Source organism: Coptis chinensis, chromosome 1, assembly GCF_015680905.1.
Source record: "Coptis chinensis isolate HL-2020 chromosome 1, ASM1568090v1, whole genome shotgun sequence".
NCBI lineage: Eukaryota > Viridiplantae > Streptophyta > Magnoliopsida > Ranunculales > Ranunculaceae > Coptis > Coptis chinensis.
The window spans coordinates 84,191,229-84,208,418 of NC_141456.1; the positions used below are offsets into that span (position 1 = coordinate 84,191,229).

The window sequence follows — 17,190 nt, forward strand, 5'->3', positions numbered from 1 at the left end:
AGACTTACCTCTTCCACATCCTGCCCGGCCAAACCGTCAAGGTATGGTTTCAAACGTGGACCATTTACCTTAAACACACGACCATCCGTAGGGTCTTCTATCTCAACAGCACCATGAGGAAAAACAGTTTTAACAATGAAAGGACCAGTCCACCTAGAACGTAACTTACCGGGAAAAAAGGCGCAAAGCGAGAATTATATAGCAAGACTTTTTTATTAGGTTCAAAAGACTTTCGAAGAATAGATTTATCATGAAAAATCTTAGTCCGCTCTTTGTAAATCTTGGCATTCTCATATGCCTCATTCCTTAACTCAGGTAACTCATTCAACTGAAGTTTACGTTGTGAACCAGCTTTACGCATATCGAAGTTAAACGTTTTAATGGCCCAAAAAGCACGATGTTCCAATTCTACAGGCAAATGACATGCCTTTCCAAACACAAGCCTATAAGGAGACATACCAATAGGAGTTTTATAAGCCCAAAGAGAATCATTAAGACGTTGAGACCAATCCTTACGGTCAGGTCGTACAGTCTTTTCTAAAATCCGCTTAATCTCCCTATTAGATACTTCAACTTGGCCACTAGTTTGAGGATGATATGGGGTAGCAAGCTTATGAGTCATAGAGTACTTTTTCATTAAAGATTCAAATGCTCTGTGTGTAAAATGGGTACCATTATCACTTATAATTGCACGAGGAGTACCAAAACGAGAAAATATATTATATTTTAAAAAATTAACTACGACTTTATGATCATTCGTTTTACATGGCACCGCCTCAACCCACTTAGAAACATAGTCTACGACAACAAGGATATAAAGATAACCAAAGGAAGGAGGGAAAGGACCCATGCATACATCAAAAAGCTCCACAACTAAAATAGGGGAAAGAGGCATCATGTTCCTATGGGAAATATTACCTGTACGCTGGCATCTATCACAATTCAAACAAAACTTATGTGCATCCCTAAATAGAGTAGGCCAATAAAAACCACACTGCAAAACCTTCGCAGCCGTCTTTTTAGGACCAAAGTGACCACCACATGCATGGTCATGGCAAAAAGAGAGAATACTATGAGTCTCACTCTCAGAGACACATCTCCTAACAATCTGGTCAAGGCATGACTTAAACAAGTATGGATCATCCCAGAAAAAATTCCTAACCTCAGCAAGAAACTTAGATTTATCCTGTTGTCTCCAATGAGAGGGAAACTGTTTCGTTACAAGATAATTAACAATATCCGCATACCAAGGCGATTGTGATATAACAAAAAGTTGCTCATCGGAAAAGATTCATTTACACAGGCAAAATATCAGTAGAAGATTCTACTATAAGTCTAGACAAGTGGTCAGCGACCACGTTCTCCGTACCCTTCTTATCCCTAATCTCTATATCAAACTCTTGCAACAAGAGTACCCAGCGAATCAAACGTGCTTTAGCATCCTTCTTAGTAAGGAGATATTTCAAAGCCGAATGATCAGTAAACACGACAACCTTAGACCCTATGAGGTAAGACCTAAATTTGTCTAAAGCAAACACAACAGCTAACAACTCTTTCTCAGTTGTAGTGTAGTTCATTTGTGCATCATTAAGGGTTCGACTAGCATAATAAATAACATGGGGCAACTTGTCAAACCGTTGACCTAAAACAGCCCCAACTGCATAGTCAGACGCATCACACATTAACTCAAAAGGCTCACTCCAATTAGGAGGCTGTATGATAGGAGCGGTAGTCAATAAATGCTTAAGCTTCTCAAAAGCTTTCAAACAATCATTATCAAAGACAAAAGCGACGTCCTTACCAAGTAAATTGCATAAGGGACGAGAAATCTTGCTAAAGTCTTTAATGAAACGCCTATAAAATCCAGCATGACCTAAGAATGACCTAATATCTTTCACAGTCTTAGGTGGTGGAAGGCCAGAAATGACATCAACCTTGGCCTTATCGACCTCAATTCCTTTACTAGAAACAATATGACCAAGAACAATACCCTGTTGAACCATAAAATGACACTTCTCCCAATTCAACACAAGATTCTTCTCCTTGCACCTAATTAACACTAATTCTAAACGGTGCAAACCTTCATCAAAAGAATCCCCAAACACTGAGAAGTCATCCATAAACACCTCAAGAAACCTTTCTACCATATCAGAAAAAATACTAAGCATGCATCGCTGGAAGGTACCAGGTGCATTACATAATCCAAAAGGCATACGACAATAGGCAAAAGTTCCAAAAGGACAAGTAAAAGTAGTCTTTTCTTGATCCTCAGGGATAATACATATTTGGTAATACCCGGAATAACCATCAAGAAAACAATAGTATTTATGACCGGCTAACCTCTCGAGCATCTGGTCAATAAACGGAAGAGGAAAGTGATCTTTCCTAGTAGCCAAATTCAACTTACGATAGTCAATGCAAAAACGCCATCCGGTAGTCATACGGGTGGGAACTAACTCGCCGCCCAGATTATTAACTACTCGTAAGCCCGGACTTTTTAGGGACAACTGAGCGGGACTCACCCATTTACTATCGGAAATGGGATAAATGATACCCGCATCTAACAACTTGAGAACCTCGGCTCTCACTACCTCTTTCATGTTAGGATTAAGCCGTCTCTGAAACTCACGGGTTGGTTTAGCATCCTTCTCAAGATGAATATGATGCATACAATCAGTTGGGCTTATACCATTAATATCAACAATATTCCACCCTAAAGCTGCTCTATGCTCTTTAAGAACCCTAATCAATTTACCTTCTTGTTCATTATCCAGATTAGAAGCAATAATAACCGGCAAAGAATCATCATGTCCCAGAAAAACATACTTAAGAGTATCAGGTAATGGTTTCAACTCTAGCTTAGGAGGACTCTCTATAGAAGAGACTGGGGTAGACTCAGATGGAGTCAGGTGCTCTATTGTGGCTCTCCCAATGATCGGTTTCTAAAATTGGGGTTGCATCCAGCAATGCATTAACTTCACAAATTACATCATCCACATCACAACCACTACCAGAATTAGTTAAACAAGACTCAAGAGGGTCATCAGAATAACTCTCCAAGAAAGTCTCGTGAACTATACTATCAATAAGATTAACATCCCAAAAATCATCAGGTTCAGGAGGTTCTTGACCCACATTAAACACATTAAGTTATGTAGTCATATTACCAAAAGAAAGTTTTAACACTCCATTACGACAGTTAATGATAGCATTAGAAGTGGCTAAAAAGGGACGACCTAAAATGACCGGAATATGGTGTTTAGGATCTTGAACAGGTTATGTATCCAGAACAACAAAGTCAACAGGGAAATAAAATTTATCAACCTGAATCAAAACATCCTCAACAACACCACGTGGAATCCTAATAGACCTATCTGCCAATTGAAGAGTAATTGATGTTGGTTTCAACTTACCAAGACCAATCTGTAAATAAACTGAATAAGGCAACAAATTAACGCTAGCTCCTAAATCAAGTAATGCTTTCTCAATCATATGATCACCAATAACACAAGAAATAGTAGGGCATCCTGGATCTCTAAACTTAGGTGGAGTTTGGTTTTGGATAATAGAACTCACTTGCTCAGTTAGGAAAGCTTTCTTGTGCACATTCAACTTACGTTTTTGTGTACACAAATCTTTAAGAAACTTGGCATAGGAAGGAACTTGTTTTATAGCATCAAGTAACAGAATATTTATTTAAACCTGTTTAAACATTTCCATTATTTCATTAAGATTAGAACCTTTCTTAGCCGGAATCAAACGTTGGGGAAAAGGAGCTTTAGGTATATAAGATGGCACAGGGTTAGTCTCCACAGCAGTAGGAGGTTCTACACCTTTCCTAGAAGTATTATGGCTATTAGATTTACTCACCTCACTCTCTTCCTGCTCACACTCTATAGGGTCAGATCTGACCTCAGCATCCCTAGACATCTCAACCCTATTATCAACATGTTTTCCACTCCTAAGAACAGTGATAGCCTTGGCTTGCTCCTGGTTAGCCTGGCTTACGTTAGAACTTATTTCCAACTGACTCCTCGGATTAGCTACTGGTTGACTAGGAAACCTGCCCTTGTCCCTCTCATTCAAAGTATTAGCAATTTGACCTATGGTGATTTCAATCTTCCTAATGGCTTGAGCATTATCCTGAGTAGCCGTTTGACTGGCTTGCATAAACTGTTGCGTTGTGTCCTGGAATTTCATGGTGTTTTGTGTTAATTGAGCAATGGCCTCTTCTATAGGTGAAAGTTTAGGTGGTTGAGGTGCATCTTTGTGGTAATTGGGTTTGAGTTAACCACGGGGCCTCCCTGATGTATACCTTTAGACCAAGACAAATTGGGATGGTTACGCCATCCAGGGTTATAGGTGTTAGAAAAAGGATTATTGCCTGGCTTTTGGTATGAATTAAAAGCATTGACTTGTGCATTTACACCAGGGCAATTATCTATAACGTGATCAAGACTTTCACACAATAGACACCCAGGGACTTCAACATTGGTAACTGGAGCTAGAGACTTTGTCTCTTTTTCTAGCTCGAGAGCTTCAACTCTTCTAATTAAAGCAGCCATCCTAGTGTTCGTGTCGAATTCCTTGTCAACGCGGAACAAACCCTTCTGTGTAGTAGTACTACTAGTCACCTTCTTAGGCTCACGACTAGTTTCCCATTGTTGGACCTTCTCAGAGACTTCTTCTAAAAAGGTCCACGCTTCTTCTGATCTTATCACAGAAATCCCGGTACTCATGGTCTCAATCATAGCCTTAGAATTAAAATCGAGACCCCTCATAGAGAAATGCAGACTAGCCTACCGTTCTCTAGGCGTGGTTATGACACTGCAAGAGCATGTCCTTAAACCTCTCCATACACTTCCATAATGACTTTCCATCGGTTTGGCAAAAGATGACAAGTCTTTTCTAAAAAAAGCAGTCGCCTTTATGATTAGGGAAAAAGTTCTTTTAAAACACAATGCATAACTTTTCCCATCTCGTTATGGAATTGATGGGAGAGTGTGAAACCAACTCTTGGCTTTTTCTTTAAGAGAAAATGGGAACAATTTTAATTTTATAGCTTCGTCACTAAATTGTTGAAGCTTAATAGTCCCACAAATATCTTCAAATTCCCTCACATGAAGATATGGGTCTTCCTCTTCCGTTCCCCTAAACTTAGGAAGGAGCCCCAGCAGATTGGGCTTCAACTCAAAGTGATTAGCATTGGTTGCAGGGGGAACGATACAAGATGGTCGGGTTGTCCTAGTAGGATATATATATTCCTTAATAGATCTAGGTACTTGGGCAACCACGTTATTGTTATTACCTTCCATGTCAGCAAAAATTGGTGTATTGCCAACAAAAGTTACGGGTACCTCTAATTCGGGATGCCTACTTCTCCTAAGGAGCGTGTGTTCAATCTCAGGATCAAACGGTGTAACAGGTGTGTTATCAGACCGAGTTACTACCATAAACTACTTCTAAAACCTAAGACTCTAATAAAATATGCAGACAATTCACACAAACAATACCAAACAAAAATTACAACCCAGATTGAATTTTAAAACTTGTTTAATATATATTTGCTCCTAAACCCAAATCACACGATTCCCAGTTCTTGTGCAAAAGCACCGTCCTTTCGATCCACGCAAAAAAAGGTTTTCCTAGTGAGCGGGCTAAAACTTGTCCTAATGCAAGATGCCTAAGGCTGGTCAATGTGATTTAACCTTCCTAAATGCAAGAAACAATAAAACAAGCACAACCCACGAAACAAACAAAATTCAACCCCACAAAGGAAAAAGACGTACCTCCGGCGTGAGCCTTCGAGGGCTACTTGTGACGCCGGGTGACGACAACAAGCAACTTCACAACGTCCACAACAAAGTCACGACTATCCCTTGTAAGAAGAAATCTATGCTTAATTATCTGCAAAAATAACTAAAATTAGACACGTAAACTATGAAATAATATATCTACGACTAAACTTAAACTACGAATCACGATAAATAAAACTTTAAAACTCAATTGTACTACTACAATCCCCGGCAGTGGCGCCAAAAACTTGATAGGAAATTAACCGGCCTAAATAAACAGGCTAATTAAATCCTATTTTACTTATACTAATACTCGCAAGCGCACGAGGTCTATCGTAATAGGTGCGCAAGAACAAGGTCGATCCCACAGGGATTGCTGTTTAGGGACAAATGAATACTAAAATATTACTTATCCTAATTCGACAATGTTGTTTTATAGAAATTTGGAATTAATTACTACTAAATCTATTTTATTTAACTACGATTTAAGAAATGACTAAACTAAATAATGGGGGTCTGCTAAGTGGAGAGAATTCTAGGACTCTCGAATCCACCTTAAATCTTTGTAGACACTATCGACTTAACCTTTGGTATTCCAGTTATATATTTCTGAGTAGCAATCGATGATAATCAATTGCTTTCTCGATGATATTATCGTTACAATTCTTGTTGTACTTTCTTCAAGAAAAATTATCTTCTTACTCACCTAAAGATCAAACCCAAAGCATTATTTGTCTTCTTACAAAGACAAAAACAATCAAACGATTTAATACTAACAATTATACCAAGCTCGATTAATAACTCCCCTATTCAAACTACGAAAATCGTCCACGAGAAGCGGTAAAAGAAATAATAGTAATATTAATCACACGAGTTCAAAGAAGAATTAAATCATTAAAAACAATTCAAGAATACCAAATGTCAAATATCAAACATCCATAGCGATCTAAGATTTCATCTACGCCCTAGAAATAATTTAGTTACACATGGGAAATAAAGCAACAGAAACAGCGATATCAAAAGAAAATAAAGCCATAAACAAAACTGATACTGTCGCGAGTCTGGGTTCCGGATGTTCTGTTCTTTCTTTACTATGTTTTCGATTCGGATTTCGAGCTACATTTGACTCAATTCGTTTGCCTCTCCCCCTTCTCTGGTTCGGTCTCAGCTTTTGCCTCTCCTCTCTGGTGTTCTGTGGTGCGTTTTTTTCCAGCCAAGAGAGCCTACCCCCTTGCTCGCCCCTTCACTGCTGTGTTTTCTCGCTTTACTCCTTTGCATTCTAGATTCTCCAGCCCCCTTCACTGCTGTGTTTTCTCCTCTTTCCAGCCCCCCAGCGACCTCCAGCTAAAGCCTCCTCTTTACTGCTTTTCTGTTCTCCTCCTTTTCAGCCAAGAGCCGCCCTTCTTTACTGCTTTTTTCTTTCCTTTCTATTTATCCGCCTCCTTCATCTTGAGAAGGAAACTCTAGATTTGAGTCGGTGGTTATGGGCTTTTCTTGTGTCCATTATGTAATTTAGATTGGTACTCATTTGTATTGGCGGGATTTGCTGGATTTTGAAGTCTGTTCGCGATGGAGAAGGAAAGATGGGTTCCTACAGTGCTTCTCGGCTAGACAAGAAATGGTGTGACCCTTAGTTAGTGGGTATGGGCTTTTGAGTATATGGGCTTTGTTGTTTGGTTATGGGCTGGTCTCTTTAGTTGCTAAGAATTGGCTTGGCACACATGGTCCAGTCTTGGGCTATTGGACCTAGACTAAACTTTAGGCCCAAATTCCATTTCCTTTTATTTCCTCTTGTCTTTACTCACATGCTTTAACCAGGCCCAACCAGATTAGGGGAACTCATGCCACTGACATCCCGAATCTCGACAGTTTCCACACTTTTAATCATGTTAAGTCCAATTCCTGTAAAACCACCAAAAATACACTAACTAAATCAAACGAATAAATTAAACGAACTAACTAATATAAAATTGAGCGTGAATAATGTAATATTTATGCGCTTATCAGATGCCAGGCTGGTTCTTCGGTATCTGTCCTTTGTGATGTCGAGGCTAAGGAAGAAGAACTGGTTCTATCGTCAGACTCGATACCTTCACTTGACATATCGGTATCACTAGAAACAATAAATTTTTTATTAGAATAATATCCCTTATCGGTACTGCTATCATTATATTCTGTACAATTATATAGTATATTATTTATTTCACACATATCGGGATTTCGAGGTGACGGTGACGATGTTCGAGGTGATGTGTTTTGTCTCAAAAGCATATGTTCTTGACATCGAATCCAAGATTGTTTCGAAACGGTTTGCCTAAAATTTACACAAGTTTTTCTCCTAGGCATACTGAAAAAGATCAAAATATATATTCAAAAGTCTAACTAATACAATAGTAGTGAATATAAAATGTTTGAGTTCTAACCCTGGCCCTTTTATTTTAAAGAGAAGAGAAACAGACGCGATATTAGGGATGAACTGATAAAGTAAAAAGAAGTTTATAATAATGCATGACTAACCTGTTAATTTTGCAGGAGTTCTCAGGTACTTTGAGATTTCTCAGCGAGTAAATACAACCCAAAGCTTTTGGAAGATTAGTTAATGGCGGTGGGGTTTGGATGTTTTTAGGATTTGCAAATAATGGAAGAGAGAGAAAGGGACAGCGAGTTTTTATACTTACGATTTGGTCCCGATTTTTCATTATGTACAGTAATCATTTTGAGTTTTTGAATTTCAAAATTCAAATTTTGATTTTATCGCTATTGATTCTTGAAACATTCAAATTTTCGTGTTTGAAATTTGAAAGTTTCGAGAGGGGGCGACGTCGTGGGAAAATATCTTCAAACTGATATTTCAGCCCATGATTTCATAACTAATTCAAAATGTCTCTGTGATAGTTTCATATGTTGCAAGTTTGAGCGGGAGGAAAAGGAGGAAGAAGAAGATGGACATGCGCCATGATTTGATTGGGTAAAAGCTAACTAACAGCACTATATAAAGACTGGATGAGGAAGAAATGATTCATTCGAACATTTCGACAAAAATTATTGTAAATTGGAGAGAGAAAGAGAGAAAACAGAGCAATTGTAAAACACCATTGTTATCCAATAAAAAGCTTCAGTTTACTTCATCAATTCAATTTCATTCAAATCATAATCCAATCTCATCAATCCTAGTTAGTATCCACAGATCACTACTTAGAATACCACAAGAACACCATTAGATGTCAACTGAATTGTCGCTCCTCGCTCCACGAGCTTACCTTGGTTAGCAGTCCAAACAAAGGTTTTGATAGGTATTTTTGCATACCATATTGCTAACAAGAAGAGATCTTCTTGGGGATGGAAACCGAAGGAGAATTCACCGGAAGGTGATGTCTAGTATGGGTTTTTATCAAGGTTAGATAGAGAAGAACCCAAGGTTATGTTTCTATATGGTTGGGCTGGAATGAGAAGAGGGAGGCTCAGAACAAAAACACAAAAAAGATGGTGAAACGTAGAAGCCATGGCTTCTACTAGTTTAGCTAGGGTGCTATATATATATTAGCTTTAGTGTTTTTTGGGGGAAAAAAAAGCAATGACTTGTTTTTCAACATAAAGAGTATTCAAGGAGCCAATAGGGCATCCAGGAAATGGAAGGGTGCTGTAGTGTTGACTTAGTGTTTCACTAATTTTGTTGTTGAATGTAAATCAGTGGTCTTAGGCTCTTTGCAGTGGAAATAGCAGTTGGATAAAAAAAACTGGATTGAACGTGACTCCATGCAAGTGGTTCTAGCAGTAAAAGAGGGGAAGCTAGAACAATGGAGGATTTCCCATACGTTGAGGGAAGGAAACTTCAGTGCAGATGCTGCAACAAAGAAGGGTTCACACTTGAGTCCTGGGCAGGGCGGATGCAGGATTCTCCACAGGAGGAGGGGGGCTGCAAGCCTTAATTACCACTACTATTTGGTATTTGACTTTTTGTTTTTTTTGGGTAGGGGTGGGGGTGTATAATTCATGAATGTTGACCACGTACTATATATTATATTTTTGGGCAAAGTTACGGGGGCTATTGCCCCAGACAACCAACTCATAGATCTGCCTTTGAGTCCTGGTTCTATAATATTGAACAACACAAGGCCTTCCTTTTTCAATTGTTTAGAATGCCCATACAAGGCATACTATAGATTTGATTAGGATCACATGGTACTCCTATTGTTTTATATTTGAATTCTACTGAATGTAGAACTCATATCTTGCTATAGCATTCCTTATTCTTAATACAAAATCCGTACTTTTGTGCGGAAGGTCAATAAAGTGCGATTTTTTTTTTCGTTGTTGGAATTTATGTTTGAGATCATTTTGAAGGGAAAAACTTCGGTCCTCAGTGCTTAGGACCGAAGTGCATCCAAAGCGGTTTCGGATCATAAATTTGTTTTCCACACCAACAACTTCACAAAAAAAGTCTTCATCAAAATTTAAAAAAAAACAAAAAAAACCCAAATGTGTAGTCCGAAGCCGCTTTGGACGCACTTCAATCCTATGCACTGAGGACCGAAGTCTTTTCCTCATTTTGAAGGTGTTTTAACGCGTATGCTATTTTAAAACATCTTCTGTTCCTCGGCCATATCATTTATTTCCTCGTAGTTCTGCAAAATGAATCTTATATTCTTATTAAGCACATCTTTGTATATGTTACGTTCAATTTGAGACAACCCACATACCAAATGGTTTTTTAGTTACCCCCCCCCCCTATTTAACCAACGGAAAAACATATTGTTCCTGACCCCTTTAACTCTTTTAAGGTTCAGTTGTCCACGTATGTTCAAGCGTCAATGCAAAACACTAGTGTGTAAGTGTATTCAATCTTGATTCAATTAAGGCCTGTTAAATCAAATGTATACTAGATACCTATTTCATGGCCTTTTGTTTAATTTTAGCCTGTGGTGAATTTCAATTGTAGGAAATTTCCATGGAGAAAATTCCATTTTAATAGGGGTTTGGAACTTGTCACCACTAAGCAACATTAATCGTGAATTCGTGTGATTGTGTAAGAACATTTTGTGTGCTATGTAAGTGACATCCCACCAAGCACGTGATGCGCACAAGGCCCACATACAACGACTCCTCCAATATACAACTCCTTCAGCATAATTTGACCCCAGACACAGGAGTACTCGTCACGCGCCTTTAGCATACGACTCCAGGCACTCGCCATGTTCAAAGACTTACATACATATCAACACCAGCAACTTGTCACTCGGCTCCACATCGTGACGTCATCACTTGCCACTGTCATCATTACTACCATTATCCTTAAGCATCCTTCCTGCCGTAATACATGAACTATTACGGCCATCAACCATCATTATGGAGGGATCACCATCATTACACCCTAGGCAAACTTAGACAAGCCTAAACACCTATGGCTACCACCCATGTGCCTCTTGTAGAAATATACCCCTCATCTCGACTGCACATCTATACTCATCAGTGCACGTGTCGCATCCGATGTACACCCTCAATGACTATAAAAGCCATCCTCAAGAACTACGTGTGACTTGATTCCAGTCTAGTGATTGATCCTAATTTGAGTTACTAACTCATACTTCACTACTATTTTTTCAATATACAGACTGGATACGTATACATCTTCATCCTCATGAAGAGCAACCATTAACAACAATCAAAACCATCCCCTTTCTTCATATTAATTTAAGAGCTAAATCTTAACTTGGTGTAATGTCCTAATAATCCATCAGGATAATTTAGACATTTCCATTTGGCATCGTCTGTGGTTGATTCCTTGAGAATCCGATCACTCATCTAGCTTTACCTCCCCAGTGATCAACTTCTTCCCCCCACTTTCACATTGGAAGTTGAGCCACCTCCCCTCACCAACGCTGAGCTTGCTGATAAGCTACAATCACTACAGGAATACGATGCCTTTAGGGCTGCTCACCTTGATCCACCTGCCAATGGTTCTAAAGCAGATAATCAGGCTGAAGCTGCCACCTTAGCTGTAGCTCTGTGACTCCCCGCCATCACTGACCTGCATGGGAGTAAGGACATGTCTTAGGCCATTATGCAAACCTTTCAGAAATTTGACGATTCTCCCCTTACTAAAGAAATTCAAGAGACTGCTACCCCCTTACATTTCCAGCAACCCAAGTTCACGATGTACGATAGTTCCACTTGTCCCTTTGAGCATATCAAAACCTGCTTCCTTCAGCGTTTGACGATGTACACTCACATGGATTGATTAGTATGTCGCCTCTTCCCAACCACCTTCAAAGGTCCAGCTCTTAAATGGTTCTTTGACCTACCCCCCACCTCCATCGCCAATTTTTGCACCTTCAAAACCCTTTTCACCCAAGAATTCTATCACAACCAAGCCAAATAACCCACAATGGCTACCATCTTCAAAGCTCATCAGCGACCCTCTGAACCACTCGAATCCTACCTCCACCCCTTCAAGAAAGTTGTTTTGTCACTCGACCACTTGATCATACCCCAAACGTGTTTTTTATCCCTTTACATTACTGCATTACAACCATTCTTACGCATAATAAATAGACAACTCATAACTTTTACTACCTTTTGCAGGTTACATTACTTTTTAGACTACTTATCGTAAAAGATGCACTTTAGTGCCAAAAGGAGCTTTATTAACGCTACTTAGGAAGACTTGAGCTTATATGAGAAAGTGCTAAAAAGTCAAAGTCAACGGTTAAGGACTCAAACTTAAAAGACTGAAGATTATGTTCTTAGCTCAAAAGACTGAAAATGATGTCCTTATCTCAAAAGTAGTCTTGCTTAACCTTAGCTTGCTCAAGAAGAAAGCAAAAGGAAAAGTAAAAAGCAAACACCATGAGGTGTCCTACATCTAGAGGAGGAGGCCAAATCAGTAATTTGTAAAAGGAAAACTATATAACCTAAAAGTGTAGAGAGAGAGAAGAAACCTAGAGCTAGTCTAGTGTCATTAAGAGTAGAGTAATTTTCATTCAAGTCATTTTATTTAAAGTCTTTTATTTGCTTTATTTTAATTTCTAGTTCTTTTCCAATTAAGTCTTTTAAATTAAGTTATTTTATCAATCAAGTCTTCAATCAAGTTCATCTTACAATCTTCACTTACTCTTCAAGTCATTTAATGGGGTATTTACGTTTTGGTCCTATTTATAGTAACGATATTAGGCTTTGGTCAATTTATAGTTGGAAATTAGACTTTAGTCCAACTTTTGTTAGTCAAACTCATTGATTGTCTGTTGACTAATAGAAGTTGGACTAAAGTATAATTTCCAACTATAAATGGACCAAAGCCTAATATCGCTACTATAAATAGGACCAAAACCTAAATACCCCTTGATTGAATGAATGCATCTATGTGTGAGCTTGGATTAGAATAAATGCAAAATACTTGATTGATTGAATGAACACATCTACAACCGAGCTTGAATTAGAATGAATGCAAAATTGTTGATTCAATACATCTACGTGTGAGCTTGCATTAAAATGAATGCAAAACACTTGATTGATTGAATGAACGAATCTACAAGGGAGCTTGCATTAGAATGAATGCAGAACACTTGATTAAATATATCTACGTGTGAGCTTGCATTAGAATGAATACAAAACACTTGATTGATTGAATGAATACAGACCACTTGATTGATTGAATGAATGCATCTACAAGTGAGCTTGCATTAGAATGAATGCAAAACACTTAATATGTGTGAGCTTGCATTAGAATGAATGCAAAACATTTGATTGATTGAATGAATACAAAACACTTGATTGAATGCATTTACGTGTAATCTTGCATTACAATGAATGCAAAATACTTAATTAATTGAATGAACGCATCTACAACCGAGCTTGAATTAGAATGAATGAAAAACCGTTGATTCAATGCATCTACGTGTGAGCTTGCATTAGAATGAATACAAAATACTTGATGGATTGAATGAATGCAAAACACTTGATTGATTGAATGAACACATCTACAAGAAAGCTTGCATTAGAATGAATGCAGAACACTTGATTGAATGCATTTACATGTGAGCCTGCATTAAAATGAATGCAAAATACTTGATTGATTGAATGAATGCAGACCACTTGATTGATTGAATAAACATATCTACAAGCGAGCTTGCATTAGAATGAATGCAAAACACTTGATTGAATGCATCTATGTGTGAGCTTACATTAGAATGAATGAAAAACACTTGATTGATTGAATGAACGCAAAACACTTGATTGAATGCATCTACGAGTGAGCTTGCATTACAATGAATGCAAAACACTTGATTGATTGAATGAACGCATCTACAAGTAAGCTTGCGTTATAATGAATGCAAAACCGTTGATTCAATGCATCTACATGTGAGCTTTCATTAGAATGAATGCAAAACACTTAATTGATTGAATGAATGCAAAATTGTTGATTTAATGCATATGCATGTGAGCTTGCATTAGAATGAATGCAAAACACTTGATTGAATATATATTTAGGTTTTGATCCTATTTATAGTAGCGATATTAGGCTTTGGTCCATTTATAGTTGGAAATTAGACTTTAGCCCAACTTCTGTTAGTCAACAGACAATCAATGAGTTTGACTAACAGAAGTTGGACTAAAGTATAATTTCCAACTATAAATGGACCAAAGCCTAATATTGCTACTATAAATAGGACCGAAACCTAAATACCCCTCATTTAATTCTTCAACAAGTCCCTTTTTCATTTACACTTTAGGAAATTAGAAAAACATCAAACTTAAAAACTACACCTTCTCTTCTTCCTCTACCTCTTCCATTCAACCTTCTTATCATTCCAACGCGAACTTCAATACATACTCATCACTTACAATACTTCAAATGGCGCCGCCGTCATGGATTGATCAAGTTTTGATCAATGGTTGAGCACTCTAAGGATGGAAACATCCATATCCTACTTTCACTTTCTTTTTTCAATTTTTTGTCACTTTATTTTTGTGTTCTTCCTTACTGATATACTCTATTTCAAATCCAGGGCCATAGTTGAAGTGTTGGAAAGGAGTTGGACCTGTTGACGAAAACCAAAGCACGTTCGCCGAGACCCAAGGGTCGACCGCGCATCACCAAGCCCCCGCCCGCCCGTGCCATGTCATTAACAACAGTAAATCTTCCAGTCGGTCAAGTTGCCTCAACTTGGTTGTTCCAACTAAAGACTCCTATTTTGTAATATAGTAGTATAAATCAGTAGAGTTTAGTTTGAAATATCTTATATATAATGTGGATACTTGCTTTTTCAATTAGTTCCCGTATTCCCGGTTTTAGACCAAAGTTATTTTAAATCGAAAGGGTACCGAAAAGTTGGACAACCACTTTCTTTTTGCTCTTCGCTGAAAGGGTAAATTGGTAATTTAAAGCATTCCTAGGACTATAAAACTCAACGTCTTCAGAAAATAGAGACACCGCTTCCCGATTTCCCAATTAAAAAAAAAGTAAACCGTTCATTCGTCTTCTCCATTCCTGATATTCCTAATTAAAACCCGTTAAGTTCGAAAGTTCAAATGAAACACTTTGCAACCAACGAACATAAATTTAAACCCTGTTTTCCATTTTCAGAATCAAAGGTAATACTTTCTTTCATTTTCGTTTTCTAATATTCTTTAATCCTGTAATTTAAGTCTGCAATTTTCCTACAATTATGTCTAGCTTCTTGCCTTTTGATATGGTTGGAACAATTGCTTTGGGGATTGTTTTCGTTCTTTTTCGTTCAAAATTCAAAAGTATTTTTTTCTATCCCCTTTTGATTTTTTGGTGATCTCAACTTTTAGTTCCATGATACAATTGCATACAATTTGTTGATTTAGAGGAGATGTTTGATAGTGAGATGCTTATTAGAATAAGCACTTTCTGCCGTCACAACTTTACTGTCAAAATTGACCCAAGTTATTCAAGCATCTTAGTTCATTTCCTTTTTTTTTTGTTCTATCTGTGTTCTTCTCCACCCATTTTTTTTTTTTTTTAAGTACTCATACCTTTTTGCTTTCTATTCGAAGTTCCCTTGCAATTGAGGGAGTCATACAAAGCCATGGTTTGAAGGAACAAAGTATAATGAACATTCTAACACTTTGGTGTTATTATGTTAATCTACTTCAAACAATGACAAAAGGATTCTCTGTAGGGTCTAATTATCCTTTAACGTGCTATAAATGATTCTAAATGTGTTTGGCATGGGTTTCCTTAAGGATAACTTGAATATATTTTAGCCTTCTTCGAATGTGTTGGTTATTTTAGGAACCATTATTTCAGAATGACTATTTCTACAAACCGTGAATACCATGCGCAGCGAAATCAATGGGTGTCCACGATTTGTGATTGGAAAACATACCTTTGAGAATCGGTTTAGATAACTCTGAGAATCCAAGCTTTATGAAATACGAAATCAACCTCTTGATCTTCTGTTATATTCCTTTAGAATAGATTGGACGTTGTGTGGACAATGATCTACCAACCCCTTTCTTTCTCTCAAGATCATAAACGAATTCAGATATACTTTTCTTGCCTCTTTTTCAGAAAAATGAATAGTCAATTTTGGCCAGAGAGAGATTATTTTATTTATAGGCTACAATAGGGACCATGAGGAGAAATTAGGGTTGGGCCTCCTGACAGGCTTGGGTTTCCCATGTTCGCCCAGAACACACGCCCCAAGTCCGTCAACAAATGGCTTATTCCACTAAAGGCCATTGTTGCACTACCGCCCTAATCCCAAATTACGTGTCAGTGTTTATGGGCTCCGTATTATATGCTTGTGGATCTCCACGTGTTTAAGATATTGAATGTCTGTTGATTAAGTCAAGTTACTGACAACTACTTTAATCAACTTCTTATGTCCTTGAGTAGTACCACACAACCTCATTGTCATGTCAGAATAAATCCACCTGCAGGGTTTACATGACAATCTTTTTGAGCTTCTCAAGGGGACATCATCAACCCGACTTCCTGCGGGCCACAGATTCCTTCTATAATCAACAACACACCTTACATACAATGTCATTACCCAATTCATTGAGTTTGTTGATTCACAAATGAATCTCACTCATTGATGATTTAAAGTAATATACAATGCACATAAGTGCCCGTTATTATATCTAGATTAAGAGGACAAGCATCCATAATAACAGAGGTGTTTGTTCTCTTATATAGTCAATATAAGGAGAAACAACCTCACTTGGTCTTGTTCAATTCACACAAAGTGTACTAGTGTAATCCTATAGTCAAGATAGACTAATACCAGATTATACTACAACCGTACCAATGGTTTGTCCAAATCCATCTAGATTGTGAACGATTACTTATACTTTATAAGGTACCGATGATATGATCTTCTGTGTGTTCACACCATATCATCTACAACATAAAGTATTAGACACA

At 37.8% G+C, this 17,190-nt stretch overlaps 1 pseudogene; it reads right to left on the reverse strand.

Annotated features, from left to right (window-relative positions):
- Positions 1-3,007: 3,007 nt before the first annotated feature.
- LOC147525533 (uncharacterized) lies at positions 3,008-4,739 on the reverse strand (annotated as a pseudogene).
- Between the last annotated feature and the right edge of the window lie 12,451 nt (positions 4,740-17,190).